The following is an 8450-nucleotide window of genomic DNA, read 5'->3' on the forward strand; positions in this document are numbered from 1 at the left end:
ATAGGGCACCTCTCTCCTCCTCAGCGTCGTTCCCAGCAGCGTTGGGCTGTGTTCTCTGCCGCAGCGCCCTGGGGGCGGAGTTGGGGCAGCTGTCTCCCCGCCTGTATCCTTCCCGTCTATGTTGGGCGGTGTCCTGAGCAACGTCCTGGGGGTCCTCAGTGGCAGCAAGGTTTTAGTAGCATCCTGAAGGGGAGGGAAGAGGAGGAAAACATCCATATTTAAAAAAAAAAAATGCTGGTCTACAACAGTATGTAAAAATAGCGGCATAGTGAGTTTAGGAGAATCCTGTTCAAAAACTTGCAAAGAGATGGTGCCAGTGTGCACGCTCAGAGAGCAGATAAAGGGCGGGAAGGGGATTAAAAATAGGTCCTGGCATTTAAAGTACACAGGCCCACCTTGGTGTCAATAGTGTCAACACATTTGTGCGCGAGCGCTCAGGAAAAGAGGGTGTGGACACTCAAAATTGGCCTTGTGTAGTGTTCCACACCATATACCACTTCTACACATTCTGCAACAAAATAATAGACCCCATTATACTTGCCCCTTACACATTATGCCAAACGTATTGAGCCAAAATTCACATAATGCCACGCGGATTGAGCCAAAATGCACATAATGCCACGCGGATTATTCTTTATTCCCAGCGGTGGCAGGCGGCATTTCAAGGAAAAAAAACCTAACCCCATTGCACCTACCCCACACTGTCCCCCATCGCACCAGCCCCACACTGTAGTCTCCCATCACACCAGCCCCACACTGTAGTCTCCCATCACACCAGCCCCACACTGTAGTCTCCCATCACACCAGCCCCACACTGTAGTCTCCCCATTGCCTCCTCACCCCCTCTCCTCTGCTCCCCCTTCTCCTCTCCTTCACTTTCCCTCCTCTGCTCCTGCTCTTCCTTCTTCTCTCCTCCTCCTCCTTTCCTCAGCTCCCCCACCACCTTCTCATCTACTCTCCATCCTCCGATCCCCCTCCTCTCCTCTGCTTCCCCTCCTCCTCCGCTTCCTCTATTCTGCTCCCTCTCCTCTTCCGCTCCTTTGCCCCCTCTCCTCTTCCACTCCTCTGCTCCTTATTCCCTTATCCCCCTCCTCTCCCCTGTTCTCTCTTTCCCCTCTATCTCTCTCCTCCTCACCAATTTCCCCACAACTCACTCTCTCTCTCCCCTCTTCCCCTCCCTCTCTCTCCCTCTCTCCCCCCCTCTCTCCCCCCCTCTCTCCCCCCCTCCCTCTCTCTCTCTCTCTCTCTTTCTCCCCCCCTCTCTTCTCTTCCTGCACCCCAGCACGAGGTCACCGGCAGTCTGAAAGAGAGATAGAGAAGTGTGGGGAAATTGGTGAGCAGGAGAGAGATAGAGGGGAAAGAGAGAGCAGGGGAGAGGAAGATAGGGGTTGTGGAGGAGGGGGAAGTGGAGGAGAGGAGGGGGATCAGAGAAGAAGGAGCTGAGGAGGAGTGGAGGTGAGGAGGAGGGGGGCAGAGGAGGATGGGGAGCAGAGTAGAGGAAGAGTTAGAAGGGAGAGCAGAAGAGCAGTGGAGGGGGAGAGAGGGTGCGGAGGAGGGAAGCATAGGAAAGGAGGAGGGAAGCAGAGGAGGGGAATCGGAAGAGAAGGAGGTGGTAAGGGAGCGAGGATTCAGTATGAAATCCCGACGCCGGAATCCCGGCGTTCAAAATCCCGACAAGGGGGGGGACGTGGATCGTCCCCCCTTGCGGGCTCGCTGCGCTTGCCACGGTGGTAAGGGATCGAATATATACACACATATACGTATACACACACACAGATGGCGCCATCAATTTTATTTTAAACAAACAAAATAACAGAAGGGGGGACATTATGATGTTACCGTGTACCTATAACATATTTAAAAAGTACCCCTTAACCCAGTGGTGTCAAAGTCACGGCCCTACAGCTGTTGTGGAAGTACACATCCCTACATGCCCTGCCACAGATTTTATATAATGGATCGCTAAAATCTGTGGTAGGGCTTGCTGGGAAGTGTAGTTCCACAACAGCTGGAGGGCCATGAGTTTGACACCACTGCTAAACCCCTTAATGCCCATTACATGTAATCACAACCCACCACCTAGCATCATGCCACACCTCTTCCCTTAGCCCAAAGCAGATTAATCTTGCACCTCCTCTCCCCTCCCTCGCTCCCCCCTCAAGACATACTCTTCGCCAGTCGTGACCGAAGAGTGCACTCACATAGAATCGGTCGCAGGTGGGGGTACTGCAGCATCTGTCGGATAGGGCACCTCTCTCCTCCTCAGCGTCGTTCCTAGCAGCGTTGGGCTGTGTTCTCTGCCGCAGCGCCCTGGGGGCGGAGTTGGGGCAGCTGTCTCCCCGCCTGTATCCTTCCCGTCTATGTTGGGCGGTGTCCTGAGCAACGTCCTGGGGGTCCTCAGTGGCAGCAAGGTTTTAGTAGCATCCTGAAGGGGAGGGAAGAGGAGGAAAACATCCATATTTAAAAAAAAAAAATGCTGGTCTACAACAGTATGTAAAAATAGCGGCATAGTGAGTTTAGGAGAATCCTGTTCAAAAACTTGCAAAGAGATGGTGCCAGTGTGCACGCTCAGAGAGCAGATAAAGGGCGGGAAGGGGATTAAAAATAGGTCCTGGCATTTAAAGTACACAGGCCCACCTTGGTGTCAATAGTGTCAACACATTTGTGCGCGAGCGCTCAGGAAAAGAGGGTGTGGACACTCAAAATTGGCCTTGTGTAGTGTTCCACACCATATACCACTTCTACACATTCTGCAACAAAATAATAGACCCCATTATACTTGCCCCTTACACATTATGCCAAACGTATTGAGCCAAAATTCACATAATGCCACGCGGATTGAGCCAAAATTCACATAATGCCACGCGGATTATTCTTTATTCCCAGCGGTGGCAGGCGGCATTTCAAGGAAAAAAACCCTAACCCCATTGCACCTACCCCACACTGTCCCCCATCGCAGCAGCCCCACACTGTCCCCATCGCACCAGCCCCACACTGTAGTCTCCCATCACACCAGCCCCACACTGTCCCCATCACACCAGCCCCACACTGTAGTCTCCCCATTGCACCTGCTCCACACTGTAGTCTCCCCATTGCTCCAGCCCGCACTGTAGTCTCCCCATTGCAACAGCCCCACACTGTCACCATCGCACCAGCCCCACACTGTCTTTCATCACAACAGCCCCTTAAATTGTAAGCCATCAAAATGTCACCCTTATACTGTATGTAGAAATGGAGGAGGGCGGCTGGTGCAGCAGTAAACGGGAGGCCGAGGCAGCAGCGTGGGAGGGTGGAGGAAGGAGAGGCAGTCAGGACATGGTTGCAGCGGGGGTAGCCGGCGACATCATGCAGCAGTCTGACTGTACTCACCACCAGACGGTCCACACCAGGGCAGCGCTGCAGGGCTGACCAGTCTCCTCCTGTGGTCCAGGCGGCGCAGCTCCCGGAAGTACGCGTCCACTGTCCTGTGATCTGGAAGACGGGGCAGCTGGGAGGCGGCACACGCGGATTGGCTCCTCTGTCAATCACAGGTCATGTGTACATGTGTCCAATCCTCACAGACAAGGGCGGGCATACAGCCTATCTAGCAGGCAGCCCAGCCCTAGAAACAGAATGTATTCCTAAATCACTCACCAAGGTAACCCATTGTACTAACCTAGTGCACGCACTACTCGATTTGTCATACACTGTTCCCAAATCATAGTTTGATAAGCCGCGTGGTCGCATTGTCCCATTTGGGATGCTGCACCTTAGAAGGGACTAGGGTTGCACTGGCCTCTAGGGGTACAGAGGGAACCCCGCAGTGGACCCACCTCATCCTCTAGGGACCCTTATTCATACTGTGCAGCTGAATTATACATATGTTACATTATATGGCACAACACCGTGACGTTCAGTGTGCACGCAGGTGTGATACATCGAAGCGGCCCATCGCTTTATAAGGATTGTTGCGTTGTGTACCCAGCTTTAGAGAATAACTATAGAATTGTGCTAGATAATTAGTAGTCAATAAATAATATAAAGACCCCAGCAATTGTAACGCAGGTAATGAACTATACCTGTGTGCGCTTAGTAAGGTGCGCTAGTTAATCCACTAAGCTTCCAGATGCATCGGGCAGGTAAGCGATGTCAGGAGGCTGATTCTAATCGTGTAGTTGGGGTAGAGATTGTAGTATGTATTCCCACACACACGTGCGCAAACATACGTTGCTAAGGTTGGCGATCGATGGGCTGCATTATTATTATCATCCTTTATTTATATGCTGCACCAAGGGATCCAAAGCTACCAATACAAAGTACATTACAAATAGGCAAAACATTGATGGTTTGTGATGCTAGAGAGCTGCTGTTGGTAGATGCGGCCCATTGGGGGCAGTGCTAAGCTAAGGACTCTGCAAAAGATGGCAGAGAACCATCAGCCATCGATGGTTAACAACCAAATACATATTACTTTTTACGATTAGAGGAATGGAAGGAGAAACAAGGGGAAAACACTAGTTAGTCAAAAATGGTGGGGGAAGTAGGTGTTCTTCCCTACAGAAGGGACAACCATCAATGGGTGCAAACCATCGATGGCTCACTGTTTATAATTCCATACCATCAAGGTTTTTCACTGATCACACCATTGATAATTACCCCCGTGGGTGGCCATCCATTTGTCATATAGACAAGGATTATATATATACACTAGGTGATTCATCGCGCCCTACGGGCAGGGCCATCTTAACAACAGTGTGGGCCCCTGGGCAAAGCAATGCACTGGGGCCCTTACCCATTCTCCCCTCCTAGGGGTGGGGGGGTGCTTGCAGCAGCAGCTTTGATGTCCCACGGGTGGCAGGAGGTGCTCTATCTTCCACTCAACATGTAGGACCTGGAGCAGTAACTTCTGCTAATTACTCCTTTACTGCACAGGTGGTGGGAGGGTGAACACTAACGTGTGGAAGGGGGCACTGAGCTGAATGAAGGGTCCCTTGTAAATGACTTCCAGGGAGGTAGGGGGTGTTTTATACGCAGGGGAAGGTTGGATAACGGAGTGGGCTTAATATTCGTCATTTTCCGGTGGAAGGGCAGGTTGTTGACTGCAGATATCGCCATTATCTGGAAATAGATTTCTTAGCCTTCACTAGTATAAAAACCTAGAGTCCCAACTTTCAGGAGGTTCTGGGGACTTGGGGATCAGAGATCAGGAGCCAGAGCAATCCATTGACAAAAATATAAAACTGTACACCAGACGTTTGGAGCTGGAGCAGGGACCGGCTGCTGGAAGGCTGATATCTCTGGTTCTGGGCATGCTAGTGTCTTCAGAAAGGGGAGAGTCCCAGGTTTTGGAATATACTCTCAGAAAAACTCTATGTCAGAGAAAACCTGAGAAATATAACAGGGAATTATTAACGATATTGGGATAGGGTTACTCAGCAATGTATCCATCTTTGCGGACGATACAAAACTTAGCAAAGTCATCAAATCACCAGAAGATGTCACCATGCTTCAAAATGATCTTGCAATTCTAGATGAGTGGGCAAAAAAATGGAAGATGAGGTTCAATGTAGATAAATGTAAGGTTATGCACCTTGGGAGACACAACCAGTGTGCAAGTTACAACCTTAGTGGAGAGGAACTGGGTAATTCCATACTTGAAAAGGATCTAGGAGTCCAAATAGACAGCAATCTAGGATGTAGTGCCCATTGTAATGTAGCTACAAAAAAGGCCAACAAAATTCTGGCATGTATTAAGAGGGGAATGGAAACTAGGGACTCAAGGGTAATTATGCCACTATATAAAGCATTGGTGAGACCTCACCTAGAGTACGGAGTACAGTTCTGGGCCCCACACTATAAAAAGGACATCATAGAATTAGAAAAAGTCCAAAGGCGAGCAACAAAGCTTTTTAGGGGAATGGAGAATTTAAGCTACGGGGAGAGATTAAGCAATTTGGGACTATTTACATTAGAAAAGAGACGTTTAAGGGGGGACATGCTCAAACATGTACAAGTATATCAAGGGCCAATATAAGGAACTGTCACACACCCTATTTTCTACTAGAAAGGAATCTAGGACGCGAGGGCATGAGTATAGATTAGAAGAAAAAAGATTTCATTCAGCTAGTAGAAAGAATTTCTTTACGGTCAGAACAGTCAAACTCTGGAACTCTCTTCCCAGAGAGGTGTAACGGCTGGCTCATAAATGCGTTCAAGGCAAAGTTGGACAAACATTTACTGGAGAAAAACATCCATGGGTACAAATAAGAAATATAATTTGTCTGTAAAATACCAGAACAAACCAAATCAGCAATGGATATCTATACCAGGTTGAACTAGATGGACGCAAGTCTTTTTTCAGCCTTACCACTAGGTAACTATGTAACTATGTAATTAACAGGTCGGATGTGGACTGCTGCTTTGAAGTTGGATATCTCCAGTTCCCCAGGGCCGATTTTCAAAATTCTGGTATCCCTGGAAAAGGGGATCCTCAGCTATCAGAATAGGGCCCTTATACACCTGGGGCCCCTGGGCAAGTGCCCATTAAGCCCATATGAAAAGACGGCCCTGCCTACGGGCGCTCATCACACCGTCGTAAGGGGCCTGCGCCCCCTTAATTTGTGAACATTTGTATATGAGAAAGATGGTTAGAATTGTATGAAAGATGGCCTGCATTGCAACTTGAGTTATAGGTGAAATGTGTTAAATAGAGAGCATATGATGTGGAAGGGGGTGTGTCTTGTTTTGTTTAATTAAAAAGCGGTTACAGAGTAAGATGTACATTGATAGTGTGGATGGTACAGTGACATTTGTGGGTGTGTGTGTGTGGGGGGGGCTGTGTGTGCATGTTGTTTAGGTGTGTGTGTTCAATAGTATAGTAGGGTGTTTCTGAGTCAGCGGCTCCCACTGGCGGAGGTCACGACACAGGAAAAAAGGAGGCTGGGTAGTGATCGGGGGGTCGTGAATTGCGGGGGGGGGGGGGGCACGGGGCGCGATAATTCACCTAGTTGGTTATATATTCGTGTAGAAGGATGGTAGGATGTTGCTGTCATTCAGAATGCATTTACATAAACAGTAATAGTAGCAGGTAAAGGTCTGACTTAAAACACCTACAGTGAAACAGAACAGGTGTTATATATTATACAAAGAATTGGTTGATGATGTGTAGGTGGACGTGCTTCATAGTTGTCACTGGAAAAAAATTGCTACAAGAAAAAATCAACACAGAAAGTTCAACACATGTGGCACTTCATCGGTGTCCATGTCGACACATGAGAATGAATATGAAAACATTCAAAAAAAAGAAAAATAAATCTTCAAAACTCATGTCAACCTTTTTCATTGTCGACCATAGCCGTGCCAGTGTTTTGCATGTGCCATTTAATCCTGGGGTTGCCGTGAATCGCGCGCGGGGGTGGGGGGGGAGGGAGGAGGTGAGGGGTGTCCGCGAATCACGGGAGGAGGGGTCGTGGGTGGATGCCGAGAATTGCGGGAGGGGGGGATGCGGGGGGGGGGTGTGGGTGCCGCGAATCGTGGCACCATGAACCGTGGGAGGGGGGGCCCGGGGGGTTGTCGCGAATCGTGGGAGGGAGGATCGTGGGAGTCACCGGGTGTGCTGCGAATCGCCACTAGAAAAAATCAGCACAGAAAGGTCAACACATGTAAATGTTGACATAAGTGTGGCACTTCATTGGTGTCCATGTCGACACATGAGAATGAATATGAAAACATTGAAAAAGTGAAAAATAAATCTTGTCAACCTTTTTCATTGTCGACCATAGCCATGTCAGTGTTTTGCATGTGCCATTTAATCGTGGGGATGCCGTGAATGGGGGGGGGGGGGGGGGAGGTGCATACCCAACATGACCCTCTCCAGGAGGGACACATTGCTCTGTTTCTGGACTTTCTTCTTAATTTATGGATTACCATCACCTGTGCTTAAACACCTTTCTTGTCAAGTACCCTGTTTAAAATGACAGGTGATGACAATCATAAATTAAGATGGAAGTCCACAAACAGAGCATTCTGTCCCTCCTGGAGAGGGTCATGTATAGAGGTGTGGGGCGCTCACCTGGTGTGTCTGGTGAGTAGTTGTGTCTTTGCTGTGTAACATGGAGAGGCAGAGGGTGTCTGGCACTGTCTGTGGGCTCACTGGGCTGGTTCTCTGTCATGTGAGTCAATCATGTGAGTCAGAGGCTCCACCCAGCGTTATAGCTCCAGACACACTTTGAGTGACAGATGTAGCCAAATATATAAGAGATATATAACCACACACAGGGATCAGCAGCCTCATAACTCCTCCTACTCCTTCCCTTAGCTCCCCCACCTCCTCCTCATCTACTCTCCATCCTCCGCTCCCTCCTACTCTCCTCTCCTCCCCCCCTCTCCTCCCCCACAACCTCTCTTCAGCTTCCCTTCCTCCGCTCCTCCTCTCCTCTGCTCCTCCTTTCCTCTGCTTCCCCTCCTTTCTT

The 8450-nt window shown here is 49.3% G+C and overlaps 1 long non-coding RNA gene across 1 annotated transcript in view; it reads right to left on the reverse strand.

Annotated features, from left to right (window-relative positions):
• Window positions 1-175, reverse strand: part of LOC146054525 (uncharacterized) — a 20338-nt gene extending 20163 nt beyond the window's left edge. The window contains exon 1 of the long non-coding RNA XR_014468217.1: window positions 1-175. This exon is cut by the window's left edge and continues 41 nt beyond it. This is a non-coding gene — a long non-coding RNA (uncharacterized LOC146054525).
• Window positions 176-8450: the final 8275 nt, after the last annotated feature.

Source organism: Crinia signifera, unplaced genomic scaffold, assembly GCF_055691185.1.
Source record: "Crinia signifera unplaced genomic scaffold, ASM5569118v1 HAP2_SCAFFOLD_246, whole genome shotgun sequence".
Lineage (NCBI taxonomy): Eukaryota > Metazoa > Chordata > Amphibia > Anura > Myobatrachidae > Crinia > Crinia signifera.